The following is a 16522-nucleotide window of genomic DNA, read 5'->3' as shown; positions in this document are numbered from 1 at the left end:
AAGGATCCAGGACCAATGGGTGAAGAGGGAGGAGTTAATCCTGAAGGGAATACTATGTGAGCAACAGTAGCTGTGTGTCAAATCAGAATGTCCGTCTTTAAGAAAGCATGCTCTAAAACTGCAAAGAAGAGTCATGTGACCTTCAATGGCCAAGTAATGATAAGACACATTATGAGACTTTTGTTATTGGTGATGATTTTTTTAGCAAAAGATGAAGTCAGTGATGAAAAAGTTCAATGTTTTTATCTATGTAAGAAATGCAAATCAAAATTACACTGAGATTGCATCTTACCTGGTCAAAGTGGTTGTTATTTAGACAACAAGTGCTATAAAGTTTTGGTAAAGATGTAGCAGTAGGGTGTGCTATTTCTGAGAATGTAGGCTCGCACCAATTACTGAAATTAGTGTGATGGTTCCTCCAAACTAGAAATGCAGAACTTTGCTTCTATCTCCATGAAAGTATGTGGAATTAATCTTTGATGTAAATGTCTAGGAGTGACTCTAAGCTATTCTCTCTCTCTCTCTTTCTCTCTTTCTCTCTTTCTCTCTCTCTCTCTCTCTCTCTCTCTCTCTCTCTCACACACACACACACACACACACACACACATACACACACACACACACACACACATACACACACCACTAGTTCTGGCAATGCTTCTCCCCAAGAATCAAAAATTAACAAGTAGGGCTGGTGAGATGGTTCAGTGGTTAAGAGCACTGACTGCTCTTCCAAAGGTCCTGATTTCAAATCCCAGCAACCACATGGTGGCTCAAAACCATCCATAATGGGATCCAATGCCTTCTTCTGGTGTGTCTGAAGACAAAAACTATGTACTAACATACATAAATAAATAAATCTTTTAAGAAAACATTAACCAGTACTAGGCATGAGGAATATCCTTTAGAATGGTTGGACAGAGTAGTCCCAGAAACTCCCAAAACAATATAGACTGTAGCTGTTGTCTTTGGCAGCATCTCATGGGTTGAAGATAAATCATTCTAGCTATAGACACCAAACACTAATGACCAGAACTTGTATTATTCTAACTGCATTTAATCTGAAAGTCTGCTACCTGTGACTTTCTTCAATGGTACCATAAAATATCCACCTATGATACCTATGAACCACAGCAATGACCAAAATGGCAAAATATTTATAAAAGTGCAATAAGTGGCACATATATATTAGTGATAAGGAACAGATGTCTAATTAAACATGAGGCCTAATCAATAGGAAGCAAACCATGTCATGTATTAGAAATCTAGCCAACTAGCCAATATTCCTGGTGATATATATATATATCACCAGCATAACTGGAAAGGAAACAGAAGTAATGATGAATTTTTCTGGGTTTTGACCAGATTCTTTAGGTACTTAATACTGAAAGATGCTTAAAAGTTTCAACTATGTGTGTGTGCTTAACTATTTTTCAGTTTTTCTCAGGATACATATCAAAGATTCAATATTGCATTCCTAAAATATATTCATGGATCACTCTCCCTGTGGGTCATTTTCCAGAAAATTATGAACATTTGGTGGAAAAAGTCTATGTTGTTACACAGTAATCTTCTCTATAATAGAGAAAAGTAGTATTAAAAGGGTAAGATGGTTACGTAGTGCTATAGCTTGAATCCAGATGCTTTCCAAAGCCTGGTAGATCTGCCCCAGTTTGGTACTATTAGTGGTTATAGAATCTTTAAGAGATGACCCCTAGGGTCTTAGTTCATTGTGTGTGTTCCCTGAAGAGGAGAATAAGAATCCAGTCTCTCTCTTTTGCATCCTGACCAAGAATAAGCATTTTCTCGATCTGCATTGTCACAAGCCCAAAGCAGAAAGGCCATAAGCTACAAAGTTCCCAATCTACATCAGAATAAACTCTCATTTATAAATTAGCTCTCGTCAATAATTTTCTTATAGTATCAGAAAACTGATTAGCAATTCTGGCTGTGCTCTTCTGCCCGCTCCCCTCTCTGACTGCTCCCCCATCCCCGAGTGCCACTCCAGCTGCATAGCGCTTGCTCTGTGCCGTTAGACTCGCACAGCTGTCCCAAGCCACCACCAGGATCATCTACTGGGATTCATCAGCCATGACAAGCTTTTTTTCTGACATCTCCAAGATCCAGGATATTGCAGACGGGCTGTGCCTAGAGGTAGAGGGCAAGATGGTCAGTAGAACAGAGGATACCATGGTTGACTCCCTCATGGGTGGAAATATTTCCACTGAAGGTCCAGAGGGCAAAGGTACTGAAAGCACAGTAGTCACCATTGTTAACATTGTCATGAACCATCACTTAAAAAGAAACCAGCTTCACAAAAGAGGCCTAAAAAAGCACATTAAAGACTACACGAAATCACTCAAAGGCAAACTTGAAGAACAGAAACAGAAAGAGTAAAGCCTTTTATGACTGAATCTATTGAGCAACTTAGCACATCCTTGCTAATTTCAATAACTACCCATTTTTTTATTGGTAAAAACATGAATCCAGATGGTATGGTATTGCTTTCCTGGACTACCATGAAGATGGTAGGACTCCATTCATCATTTTCTTTAAGGATGGCTTAGAGATGGAAAAATGTTAACAAATTGGATCTATCACCTGTCACTATAATTGGCTATTGCTGACCATGAATACAACACAAGGGCTTAGGACAAATGGGACTGATGTCATCTTGAGCTTTTAATTTGACTGTGATTTATTTGTTTTTTGCTTTTTTGTTGTGGTTGTTTTAAGAAAAATCGTGTCATGTAGGTTGTCTAAAAATAAAGTGCAATTAAATTTGAAAATAAATTCTGTTTGCATTGCTGTCCAATGAAAGACCCCATGAACACAAACAGCATCATTAATATCTCTATGATTTTGATATTCTGTTAGTCATGTGTCTTATCAAAATAGATGGGAGCATATAGCCTTATATAGGAACAAGAGAAAGAAAACTTCTCCCAGGGTAAGATCTCACCTCCTTATGAATATCTTCAAGGAGAAGAACAGAAGGCTCTATTTCCATGGCTACTTTGCCCTCATCCTATTAGACATGAATATGACTCTTTGGGCCATTGCCTTTAGAGCAGTCACATAGCATAATCTTTCTAGTAATGTTGCTGGGTTCATATTTAGTCACACATATCCTGTCACTTAATGCTCATATATCACCCTAGGCCCAAAGTTCTATAGCTCTGAACAAAATGTGATTCTAAATAATGGTGAAAGTGATCGTATTATTCAGCTATACTAGCTTCATTAATATAGCAAAATAGCAGAGCTACATTCCATGAAAGGAAGTGTTTCTTTGGGGTTCACTTTTGAAGGTCTCAGTCCATCCTCATTTGGCCCATTATTTTCTGTCCTGTAGGAAGGCAGCACTACAGGGTGGTAATGCAGAGGGGAACAAACCCTTGCTTCATTGAGGATAGAAAGCAGAGGAGAAGGAAAAAGGATAAGGGTTCTTTCCTCCAATAGTGTCATATATTGTCAATTGAGCTTTTCAACATACAGGCTTTGAAGGACACCTATCTAAACTTTACCACAAGTGGAATACAAAAACTTATCCCTCAAGTTGTTCTTATGTGGTGAGTCAATTATGAGCAAGTTCAAGCATATTGCAGTTTTGAAGGACTGATAACACTGACAAAGCACCCACCATGCCCACAAATATTCTCACTTTCTCTCCTCTTACTCTGTGACTGGCAGCCATCAGCTCTTCTTGGTGAGTGAAATAGCAGACTGTTTCACCCCATAAGCATGGGATTTGAAAAGATAGAGTAGTCCAGTGTACAATGTGAGAACATTAGAGACAAGATACAGCATGTTTGAGTCTTATCTATGACTATAGATGTGGACGCTTCTAGACTCATATTTAAATATATCCTTTTATAGTCAGTTTATAGTCTAATAAAGTTGGAAAAAAAAGAGTTATCATAAATTTGGGACTGTCTTTACTTCAAGTTTCCCCTTTTAGAATAATAGACATTAACAATATATACTATATAGATTTTCATATAATAAAATTTACATAGGCATATGCACATTTAAGAAATTTTCCTTTATCTCCCATTCCAGAGACACTCTAGGTTCTAGTTCATCGTGCCAAGCTCCAAATTTCTGAGCTGCCCTTGTCCCCAGATTGTATACTATGAGAGGGCAATCTGCACAAATACTCAGCTTCCATGAGCTGAAATCATCATCTCCAGTCTCCCAGAGCTACGTACCATCATTGAAAATGAAGAGCATGCATACTGCAGAATTGGCAATGCCTTCTGTGTTTGTGGTGTCATATCTAACAGTCAGTCAGTTAGATAGAGAGGTACACACACACACACACACACACACACACACTCCATGCACTTCAGCAAGGATAACACATTGGAGTGTGTAATGTTTTCACCTATCAAGTCTATATGCTATTGATACACAATTCAAACACAACGTTAAAGTGTTTTAATATTCCAGCATCTCCATCTCCTTTATAAGTTAAGGTAGCGATGCATGTGCTGAGAGGTTGAAGGAAAAGATTATGTGTAAATTCCTAAATGCTAGCACAGTGCCACCATATACCAGCCTCTATGCTACTGCCTTGTTTCCTCCTCCAGCTCTCCCCACCCCTCTCATTTCTTCCTTCCTCTCTTCTCACACATCTCTTCATTCTTTTTCTTCTGTTTTCTTATCTCTTTTCTTTTTCTTACCTCCTTTTTTTCCTTCTCTCACAATATCTCTCCCTCCCTCCTGCCTTCTAAATTTAACCTGGATTTCACCGCCTTACCATGTTAGGCGCTACCTAGCTCACACTTTCAGCTTTGTCATTAAAGCTCATCAATACGCATCTCTTTATTTGCTCATGCCCATTATGTGCATGCTGAACTAAAAAAACCTGTCAATCACATACAAAACAAGCAAAAAAGAGACATTTATTACACAATATGCTATCACAGGCAAAATTTAACTCAAAAACAAAAGCAGATGGACACTTTAATTGGTAAAGCTGACAGCACACCTTTAGGTAAGTTCACTTTATGGTAAGTAATATCTCACTGTAGAATGGGCTGAGTAAAAAAATATCCCCAATATTTTTTAACAGACTACAGCGGTGCTTCTTCTTGCCTTGCATCATTACAATAAAATTTGTTATATAAAAGCTTATGGAATGCTTTACTCCAAAACCAATTGGTCCTTTAAGAATTAAGGGATATAAGAATAGAGATTCGTGTTTGTCTGGAAAGAAGTTAGAATAAATATACCTCTGACTTGGTAGATTAAACTTGCAACAATTATCTGTCATTTGAGGGCAGAAAAGATGAACCCTCTCTCTCCTCAAAATATTTCTCCACCTATTCAAACATGCATTTAACCACCTTATAAGACCCATCTAGATGAACAAGTCAATGACTGCCACCATATAGAGAGTTACTGCTGAATGGTTCTGTAAAGAATTTGGAACATTCTCAAGCATTCTCATTTTCTAAAACTTTGCAGGGACTCCCCGATATCTCCCATACTTTCTCCACATTTACATGTCACATCATTTATTTAACATTATATGGCCAATCATATCTAGTGATCATCTCCTTGCTAGTGTTTTCCCAAGGTGGAATGAGAAATCACATGGTAAGAAACAGTGGGCATGAGGAACCTAGCCAAATGGGCATAATGCAGTATTTACTCTTGAGACATTAACTCTTTATGAATTAGTCTATTAGTCAAATATTTTCAAGAAAGAACTAATGTCCTCAAGAAAAGACAACAATCAACTCTTACAGGCCTCAGTATACTCCCCTATCAACATCCAACCCACCCCTACTACCTACCTCTGTACCACACATACACACACACACACACACACACACACACATCACCATAAGCATGTAAGGAAAGTCAGGAAAATACTCTATGTAACCCTCCCTTTAGAACTCAACCTTCAACTGATGGTTATGCCAAAGCAGCCTCTTTATAGCATTGGCTAGAAATTTCCTAAAGTACCTTCACTAAACTTAACATCAATTAACTAAATAGACAAGCAATAAGAGATTTATTATAAAATAGTTTTTGAGTTCCTAAAACTTAGGTTTGCTTCAGAATAGATTATGTTATTCCAGATGCAGAAATAAAAGTAGGATGATGTCTCCCATACCAGATATTTTTTCTTTCTTTTTTTTTGTCCTTTGTATGACACACACATACAAAGTGTGCTAATTACATTTTCTTCTCTACTCCTCCCTGTTCTTTCCTTCCATCTGGACCCAAATCCCTTCTGTCTATCCTTTGAAACAAAATGAGCATTTAAGGGATAATAGTATAGGAAGAACAACAACCAACCAGAAGCCCCCGAGCTCCCAGGGACTAAACCACCAACCAAAGAGTACACATGGAGCGACCCATGGCTCCAGCCATATAAATAGCAGCGTATGGACTTGTTGGGCATCAAGGGGAGGAGAGGTCCTTGTTCCTGTGAAGACTTGATGCCCCAGTGGAGGGGAAATCCAGGGAGGGGAGACAGAAGTGGGTGTGTGGGGGAGCACCCTCATAGAAGCAAGAGGGGAGAATAGGATAGGAGGTTTCCAGAGGGCAACCCGGGAAAGGGGATACCATTTTAAACGTAAATAAATAAAATATCCAATAAAATAAAAATGAAACAAATTAAAAAGCATAATACTATTTAAAAAAACAAACAAGTCAATATAATAAAAAACAACAGGGAAAAACAAGAAAAGACACAAGGAATGATATAGATACAAAATCAAAGAAGCTCACACATTCAGAAATGGCATAAAAGCACATAAGTGGAAATCATTAAATATATATATTTCACATTTTCTTTATTCATTCTTCTGTCAGGGGCCATCTAGGTTACTACCAATTTCTACTTATTATTAATAGAACATCAATGAACATGTTTGAGAAAGATTCTGTACAGAAGGATGAAGATTCTTTTGGATTTATTCCCAACTGTGACATAGCTGAAATTTGAGGTAGATGAATTCCCATCTTCTTGAGAAACTGCCACACTGATCTACATAATGGCAGCATTAATTTGCACTCGCACCAGAAATGGGTGAGTATTTACCTTATTCTACATCCTTGCCAGCATGAGTAATAGCCATGAAAAGCTTTTGGCTAGGTGTGTGGTATATACCTTTAATCCCAGGAGACAGAGGCAAGCAGATATCTTTAACTTTACAGCTTCTTGTTCAAGGTCAATCTACAGAGCAAGTTCCAGGACAGCCAAGCTTAGGCAGAGAAGGTGTTAGAAAACAAAATGCTGGTGATAATGTAATAGAACAAGGAGCCATATTCCAGCTCCGGCAAGCAGCAGATTTCGACAACTTCAACTAAGTGCCTCTAGCTTAGTAGTAGAAGAGACTACTTGGACAATTGATTCTTGTTATCTAGAGTTAAAAATTAGTGGTGATCAAAATGCGACCAGAAATACTGAGATAAAATCTTCTGGGAAGTGTTTTCTGTAAACACAAAAAAGATGTGTTCCAGAGATAGCCAAGATGGTACCTCATACTTCAGCTGGACTTGGTAATATGTAAGAATCACCCAAGAAGTACTGGTTTTAAAGGCATGAAGGGATCATGGATTGTGTCTAAGTCTTAGTACTATGTGAGGCCATGGAAGACCATTGGTGAAGGTGAAGGTGAAGGTACCACCTCAGTTGCAATTCAGTCTAGGATTGAAGGGGTCAGGCAAAGAAGTTGAGGCTTGGAACCAAGAAGGGAGACTATGAAAGGCTATAGGTGACACCTAGTGGCAGTAGAAGACTATAGCAAATGCCAGTACCATTGTAGGATCACCAAGTAGCAGCAGTGGAGTGGGGTCAACCAGAGCCTAGAGAGTTATAGAGCTGGAGATGTGACCCAAGCCCTTTGGCAGAGCCCAGCAGATCATGTGTGGGTCCCAGACATTGGAACAAGACATTGTAAAGTTGAATTTGCCTTTGTTACCCCAAGATTTTAGAAACAGAACCATGGGATACCTGTTTAGGAAAGCTGCTAACAGGGAATACAAACAGACAAAGGGAGAAAATTGTGTTTGTAGTCAACAAGGCTGAAATGATTTGGATGTCTCAAGAGCATTTTGACCTCAGACATAAAGATATAGAGTTGGAGTTTGCCCAGATGGTTTTCTATTTTGCTTTGGTCCAATATTTCCTCACCATGCCATTCTAGATTGGTAATGTATGTCCTGCATGATGTTGGTGGTACATAATCTGCTTGACACATATGGAATGGTAATGTATATCCTGTATGATGTTGGAGGCACATAATCTGCTTTTTGATTTAGATTTCTTAGAGGATTACAGTTAAGAGATGCATGAATCTCAGAAGAGACTGAACTTTGGACTTTTAACTTTGTTGAGACCTTTATAGGCTATAGAACTTTTAAATCTGGATTAAATATATTTTGCATTTTGCTATGTCTCAATATGGCTTCCATAGGCTCACGTGTTTGAACAAGCCTATGGGAGGAAGCACTGAGTGGAATGTCATGGTTTGAATATGCTTGGCCCAAGAAGGGCAATATTAAGAGGTGTGACCTTGTTGGAGGAAGTGTAACTGTTGGGAAGAACTTTGAGAGAGTTTTCTCCTAGCTGCCTAGAAGCCAGTCTTTTTTTGGTTCCCCTCAGAACAAGAGAGAACTCTCAGTTCCTTCTCTAGCACCATGCCTGCCTGGGTGCTGCCATGCTTCCCACCTTGATAATAATGTACGGAACTGATGAACCTATAAGCCATCCCCAAATTAATGTTGTCCTTTAAAAAAAAAGACCTTTGAGGAATTGTGTTGGAATTTTGTCAGGGGTTTTCAATGAACACATAGGCTGCTTTTGGTATGATGACCAATTTTACTATATTAATCTTACGGATCTATGAGCATAGGAGATTTGTTCATCTTCTGATATCTTCTTCAATTTCTTTTTTCAATATCTTAAAGTGTTTATCACACAAGTCTTTTACTTGCTTGGTGAGAGCTACTATATTTTGAGGTTATTGTAATGTGTGTTGTTTCTCTGATGCCTTTCTCAGTACACTTATCATTTGTATATAGAAGTCTAGTAATTTTTCTGCATTTATTTGGTACCCTGCCATTTTGACGAAAGTATTTATCAGCTGTAGAAATTTCCTGGTGACAGTTTAAGAATTACTTATGTATATATTTAAATGTACAAGAAAAGATACTTATAATTTGTCTTTCTTAATCCACATTCAGTTGTCTTATTTTCTAGCTGATTTCAAATATTATATTGAAAAGATATGAAGAGAGTGAATGACCTTGTCTTGTTCTGGGTTTAGTAAAATTGTTTAGAGTTTCACTCCATTTAATTTGATGGTGGATGTAGGCATAATATAAAGTGTCTCTTTTAGTTGAGGTATGACCCTTAGATTCGTAATTTCTCCAGAACTTACATGATGAAGAGTTGTTAGATTTTTTGACATAGATATTTTTATTAGATATTTTCTTTATTGGCATATCAAATGTTATCCCCTTTCCTTGTTTCCCCTCCTAAAAGCACATATCCCCTCCTCCTGTTCACCAACCCACCCACTCCAGCTTCCCCTACATTGGGGCAATGAGCCTTCACGGATCCAAGGGCCTCTCCTCTCAATGATGTCGAATTAGGCCATCCTCTGCTACACATGTGGCTGGAGCCATGTGTCCCTCCTTGTGTATACTTTGGTTGGTGGTTTAGCCTCTGGAAGCTTTGGGGGGGGGGGTACTGGTTGGTTCATATTGTTGTTCCTCCAACCCCTTCAAGTCCTTGGGTCCTTTCTCTAGCTCCTCCATTGGGAACCCTGTGCTCAGTCCAATGGTTGGCTGAGAGAATACACCTCTGTATTTATCAGGCACTGGCAGGGCCTCTCAGGAGACAGCTATATCAGGCTGAGCACAGGGTCTCCCACAGAAAAGTTTTCAAGGTTGTGTAGGTATAATCAATAGAAACTTTGAGGGCTTTCCATTGTCTTAAGGAAAAGAGCAAATTATTAAGGCTGTGAAATTATTTTGTGAAGAGAGCACAATGGAGATATCATGTGACCTGCAGGTATATTCTGTGAACAAGAATATTCTTTTTCCACCAGGGAGCTCCAGAAGGCTGCCTCCTCTCTCCCAATCTATTCTTTACAGCACTTGAAGTTCTAGCTAGAGCAATTAGATAACAAAAGGAAGTCAAAGGGGTTCAAGTTGGAAAGGAAGAAGTCAAAATATCACTATTTGTATATGATATGATATATACTTAAATGATCCCCAAAACTCCACCAGAGATCTCCTGCAGCTGATAAACAACTTCAGCAAACTGATTGGATATAAAATTAACTCAAACAAATCAGTAGCCTTCCTCTACTCAATGGATAAACTGGCTGAGAAAGAAATACCTTGGTGTGACTCTAACTAAGCAAGTGAAAGATCTATATGACAAGAACTTCATGTCTCTGAAGAAAGAAATTGGAAAATATCTCAGAAAATGGAAAGATCTCCCATGCTTATGGATTGGCAGGATTAATATAGTAAAAATGGCCATCTTGCTGAAAGCGATCTACATATTCAACTCATCAAAATTCCAACTCAATTCTTTGTAGAGTTAGGAAGATCAATTTCCAAATTCATTTGGAATAACAAAACCCATTTGTTTTGTTTGAATTTCCAAATTCATTTGGAAAAAAAAAAAAACAGAAAGGCTAAATCTATTCTCAACAATAAAAGAACTTCTGGGGGAATCAGCATCCCTGACCTCAAGCTATACTATAGAGTAATTGTGATAAAAAACAAACAAAAAAAAAAACTGCATGGTATTGGTACAGTGACAGTCGGGTAAATCAATGGAATAGAACTGAAGATCCAGAAATGAACACACATACCTATGGTCACTTGATCTTTGACAAAGGAGCTAAAACCATCCAGTGGAAAAAAAGACAGCATTTTCAATAAATGCTGCTGGTTCAACTGGTGGTTAGCATGTAGAAGAATGCAAATTGATGGCTTCATATCTCCTTGGACATAGGTCTTTTCTGCCTTTAAAGAGATGATTACTTTTTTTTTGTTTAGTTTGGTTTGGTTTTGTGGGGTGTTTGTTGGTTTGTTGACTTGTTCTGTTTCATTATTTTTAGTCATTTTGTATGGTGGAATACATTTATCTATTTACCTATGTTGAACTATCCCTGCATTTCTGGGATGAAGCATGCCTCCTCATGATGGATGATATTTTTGATATGTGCTTGTATTCCATTTGCAAGAATTTTACTGAGCATTTTTCCATGTTCATAAGGAAAATTGGTCGGTATTTTTTTCTTTGTTCAGTTTTATATGGCTTGTGCATCAGGAAAACTGTGGCCTCATAAAATTAATTTGGCAATTGTCCTTATTTTCCTAATTTGTGGTAAACTTTGAGGAATATTGGCATTAACTCTTCCTTGAAAGTTTGATAGAATTCTGTGCTAAAACCACCTGGCTTTGGGTTTTTGTTGGTTGGTAGACTTGTAATACTGCTTCAATTTCACTAAGAATAGTTATGTTGGAGTTGCTTATCTGATCTTTATTTAACTTTGGTAGATGCTAGGTATCAACAAAATTACACTTTTTTATCTTTCCACAATATGCTAATTTATTATTTAGCAACAAATTTCCAAGCCAAGGAAGTTTCAATAGACACAATTACAAGTATTCTCAGTGTAAATCATAGCTGGTACCTTAGTTAGGGTTCCTATTGTTGTGGCAAAACACCATGATGTGGCTGTAAATCTTTTTTTTTTTTTTAAGATTTCCCAATTTGTGGGAAATGGGATTTAAAAAAAAATCCTTATAATTCTCTGTATTTCATCAGTGTCTGTTCTTATGTTCACATTTTTCTCTAATGCTGTGTATTTTGATCTTTTCTCTCCATCTTTTAGTTAGTGTGGACAAGGGTTTGTTTCAATTTTACTGATTATCTAGAATAACCATCACTTCGTTTCATTTATTCTTTGTATTATTTTTGTTTTGTTTCTGTTTTATTTCCATCGGTCCTGGGTTTGATTACTTCTTGTAGTCTCCTTTTTTTGAGTGTGCTTTCTTCTTTTTGTTCTGGAGCTCCCACCTGTGCTGTTAGGCAACTACTATGAGATCTCTCTAATTTATTCAGATATATGGTATTATGAGCTTGCCCATAAGTTTTGATATATTGAGTTTTTAATTTCATTCAATTTTACAGTGTTTAATTTTTTCTTGTCATGACCCATTTTTCATTCACTAATGAGAAATTCAGTTTCCATGAGTTTGCAAGCTTTCTATTGTTCCTGCTTTTGATATCTATCTTTAATCTATTGTGCTCCAATAAGATACTAGATGTTGTTTTCATTTTCTTGCATCTATTAATAGTTGCTTTGTGTTTGATGATAGGGTCAATTTTGGATAACTTTCTATGAGCTACTGAGAAGATATATTCTTTTTTGCTTTGGTGAAATGTTCTGTAAGTGTCTGTTATGTATACTTGGTTATGACACCATTTACCTTCAGCTAATAGTAGATTTCAGTATTGAACTTACCCACTATCATTATGTGAAGGTTGATATGTGACTTAAACTAGTATTACTTCTTTTATGATCTTGGGTGTCTTTGTGTTTGTTATATTGATGCTAAGAACTGCAATGTCCTCCTAGTGAATTTTTCTTTTAATGAGTATGCAGTTTTCTTCCATATCCTTTAAAATTAGTTTTGGTTGCAGTATATTTTGTCAGATATTAAAATGACTACACTGCTTAGCATCTTATGTTCACTTGCTTGGAGTATATTTTTTACATTTTTACCCTGAGTTGATGTCTGTCCTTAGTATTAAGGTGTGTTTCTTGTGAGTTTCTTGAATATAAGGAGAATGGAACCTATTTTTGTACCCATTCTGTTAGTCTTTCTATTTGGGAAACTGAGGCTTCTGTTATCAATGATCAATGTTTTTTGATTCCTGTTATTTTGATGTTTAAATAGATTTGTTTGCCAGTTTGATTATTTTCCCTTTCCTGATATTATTTATTTATCCATTGTGTATTGGGGAATGTTGTTAACATCTTCAGGTTAAAGGACTTGGTTCTTGTTTTTGGTTTTGTTTCTTTTCTTTTATTTTGTTTTCTATCCACTAGAATCTAATGCCTTTTGTAGGGCTGAATTCGTAGATAGATGCTAGAATTATCTTTCTTTCTCTATCAATTGTGAATGAAAGTTGTGCTGATTGTAGTATTTCTTGGTTGGCATTTGTAGTCTCACAATTTGTAGAACATTTATTTACAACTTTCTGGCTTTTACAGTCTCCATTGAGAAATCACATATAATTTTAATACAAATGCCATTTTTAATGTTACTTTGGTCTTTTTTCTTGCCATTTTTAATATTCTTTGTTCTGTACATTTAGTGTTTGGATTATTTTGTGTCAAGGGGACTTTGTATCCTCATCCACTCTCTTTGTTGTACATGCTTCTTGTACCTTTATATGCACCTCCTTCTTTAGGCTAGAGAAATTTTCTATGGGTTTGTTGAAAATAATTTCTTTGCCTTTGAATTGAATTTTTTATCTTTCCTCTATTCCTAATATTCATAGGTTTGGTCTTTTATAGTGTCCCATATTTTCTTAATGTTTTATAGCTGGAATGATTTTTTTGACTTAACAATTTTTGGCTACAGTGTACATATTTTCTATTCTGTTTTCCATGCCTGGTTTTCTCCTTTCTCTCTTGTATCCTGTTAAAGAGGCATGAATCTGAGATTCTGTAGTGGCTATTCCTGGTTGTCAACTTGACTATATCTGAAATGAACTCTGACCTGGATCTTGGCTTGAAGATCTTGAGGCATAGTGGCTACGAATCCCAGAAGTTGGTACCAGGAGTGGAGTATTGCTGTGATAGGCCTGACCATGCTTTTCTAAAGAAGAATGTAGATTTGGGAACTTTGGATTAGAAAAAAAGTGGAATGCTTTAAATGGGGCTTAAAGGGTTATATTACTAGGAATATGGAAGGCTTTTTTGCAGAGAGTAATTTGAACTGTACAGACATTGGCCCAAGAGATTTCAGAGGAGAATTTCAGAATGTGGCATAGAGACTGATTTTATGGTATTTGGGTGAAGAATGTGACTGCTTTTTGCCCTTGTCTGAGGAGTCTACCTGAGATTAAGGTAAAGAGATTTATATTTATTTCATTGACAAAGGAAATCTCAAAAAAGCCCTGCAGAAACATTATTCTTTTTATTCTCTTAACTTTCATGAAGAACATTTTGAACAAGTGTAGCAAGCTTAGAAAATATAAAATATATGGTTTGAGTATTAAAGGAGTACTATGAAGTAAAATGAAGCTGAATCCTATATTAAATGATATTAAATTGAATCCAGGGAGTAATGACCTTATGGAAAGAGTTCACCCAGCTAAATTTAGATTCAACCATGGTAATACAACCCTTTAACCTGTAAGCCAGCCCCAATTAAACGTTGCCATTTATAAGATGCACATAAAATCCTAACTAAGACAGGTTCCTATTTAACTTCTTAAATTTTTCACATCCAGATTTCCTTTGATTTAAATGTTCTCTGTTGTGGTCATTTGAATATGATTGACCCATGTAGTAGCATTATTAGGGGGTGTTGCCTTGTTACAACACCTGTTACAACACCAGGTGTGGCCTTGTTGGAGGAAGCCTGTCACTTTCAGCATGAGCTTTGAGACACTCCTCCTAGTTGCCTGGAGGCCAGTCTTCTCCTATTTGTCTTTGGAATGACATGTAGAAGTCTCAGCTCTTTCTGAGTCATGCCTGCCAGGATGCTGCCATGCTACCTCTCACCTTGATGATAATGGAAGAAACCTCTGAGCCTGAAAGCCAGTCCCAATTAAGTGTTGTCCTTTGTAAGAATTGATTTGGTCATGGTGTGTGTTCATAGTAGTAAAGCCCTAACTAAAACATCTGTTGATTCTGTTCTCAATTTAAAGTCTTGAACTATTTCATTCATTCTCTTTCACTGTTTATGTTTTCATAGATTTCTTCAGGAGATTTATTAATTTCCTCTTTAAAAAGTTCATTATATTTATAAACACTATAATGAGTCCTTATGCTTCAACCATGTTGCATTTCTCAGGGCCTACTATAGGGTGGCATGGCTCTGGTGAAGATACGCTGCCTTAGTGTGTGTATGTATGTGTGTGTGTGTGTTTATACATATGTGTATATATATATATATACATATATATGTAAATATGTGTGTGTGTGCATGTCTGTGTCTGTATATTTGGTTTTCTCTCTCTCTCTCTCTCTCTCTCTCTCTCTCTCTCTCTCTCTCTCTCTCTCTGTGTGTGTGTGTGTGTGTGTGTGTGTGTGTGTGTGTGTGTGTGTGTGTGTGTGTAGACATCTGTTTGGAATGATTATAAATCAAGTTGCTGGTATCTGGTCTAGTTTTTTCTTAGATAGGCGTCCTTTGGTTTCTGTTGCACTCTCTGGTTCTTAGGAGTGTGTGCTAGCTATGTGTCGCCTGTTAGAAAATGCTTCTCGGATTCTTCTGGGTGTGGCTATTAGGGATTTCAAATATAATTTGCCTGTATTTATTGAGAGCTGATATTTAGTGATGGGAATGATCTAGAAGGAAGAAAATGCTGCAGGGGTCCAGAGGTAGAAAAAAGCAGCACATTCCATTAGGACCTACTTAGACTTAGGGTCAGAAAGTGTGTAAAAGGTCCATCAATTAGTCAGATACAGAACTGGGGATGATACCTGGGGGTATGGCTTTGAAGGAAAGGATGGAGACTAAAGATCTGAAGCTTGTCTTCCTGCTTTGTTTGCCTCTTGTTTCTTGGCAGGCTCAAGCATGGTAGCTTATGGCCATGCCCATGAAAGATTATTTTAATAAGATTATTGGAAGTAAGAAGACCTACCCTAGAAATGGGCTGCACTATTTCCTAGGAATTGGTCCCTGAGTATGAAAAAAGAACACTAAGCCATTGACCACCATTCATTACTCTCCCCTTCTTGGCTATAAATACAGTGGGACCCACCGCTATGAGCTTTTGCTGACCAATTTCCTACCAGGAGGAATTGTATGTCCAAACTGTAAGCCAGAGTAAACATTTTGTTCTTTAAGTTACTTTTGTTATGGTATTGTATCACTGAAACAGTAAAATTAATTATCACACTCCTTTCAGGGTAGATCTTTGTGATTTCAGTAATCATTTCAGGAAATGACACCATCAGACACACCTCACAAACTTAAGTGATTCTAAAGCCAACCAAGTTAGTGATGAATATCAACTGTCACAGCATGTACCAAAGTATTCATCATATAAATAAAATCATAGATTATTATTTGAAAGGGTTTAGAACTTTTCTAGGTGTGCTCACTAATGAGTACTACACCTCTTATATATTTCCTTTCACATATTAGTTAACAATGACACAGACAGGAATCTGTTTCTCATGCCAGAGAAAACACTAACACATTAATTTCTGAGCACCTCATAAATTGAGATGATTAATGGACTTGGGTCATCTTGTCATGGTCACAGAGGACTTGGAGTGAATGTAGAGAA

At 37.1% G+C, this 16522-nt stretch overlaps 1 pseudogene; it reads left to right on the top strand.

The window, feature by feature from the left end:
• The first annotated feature begins 2151 nt into the window (after positions 1–2151).
• LOC127696484 (translationally-controlled tumor protein-like) lies at positions 2152–2619 on the top strand (annotated as a pseudogene).
• Positions 2620–16522: the final 13903 nt, after the last annotated feature.

Source organism: Apodemus sylvaticus, chromosome 11 (genome assembly GCF_947179515.1).
Source record: "Apodemus sylvaticus chromosome 11, mApoSyl1.1, whole genome shotgun sequence".
Taxonomy (NCBI): Eukaryota; Metazoa; Chordata; class Mammalia; order Rodentia; family Muridae; genus Apodemus; species Apodemus sylvaticus.
The sequence above is the reverse complement of the archived record's forward strand: the minus strand, read 5'-3'. Positions and strand labels throughout refer to the sequence as shown.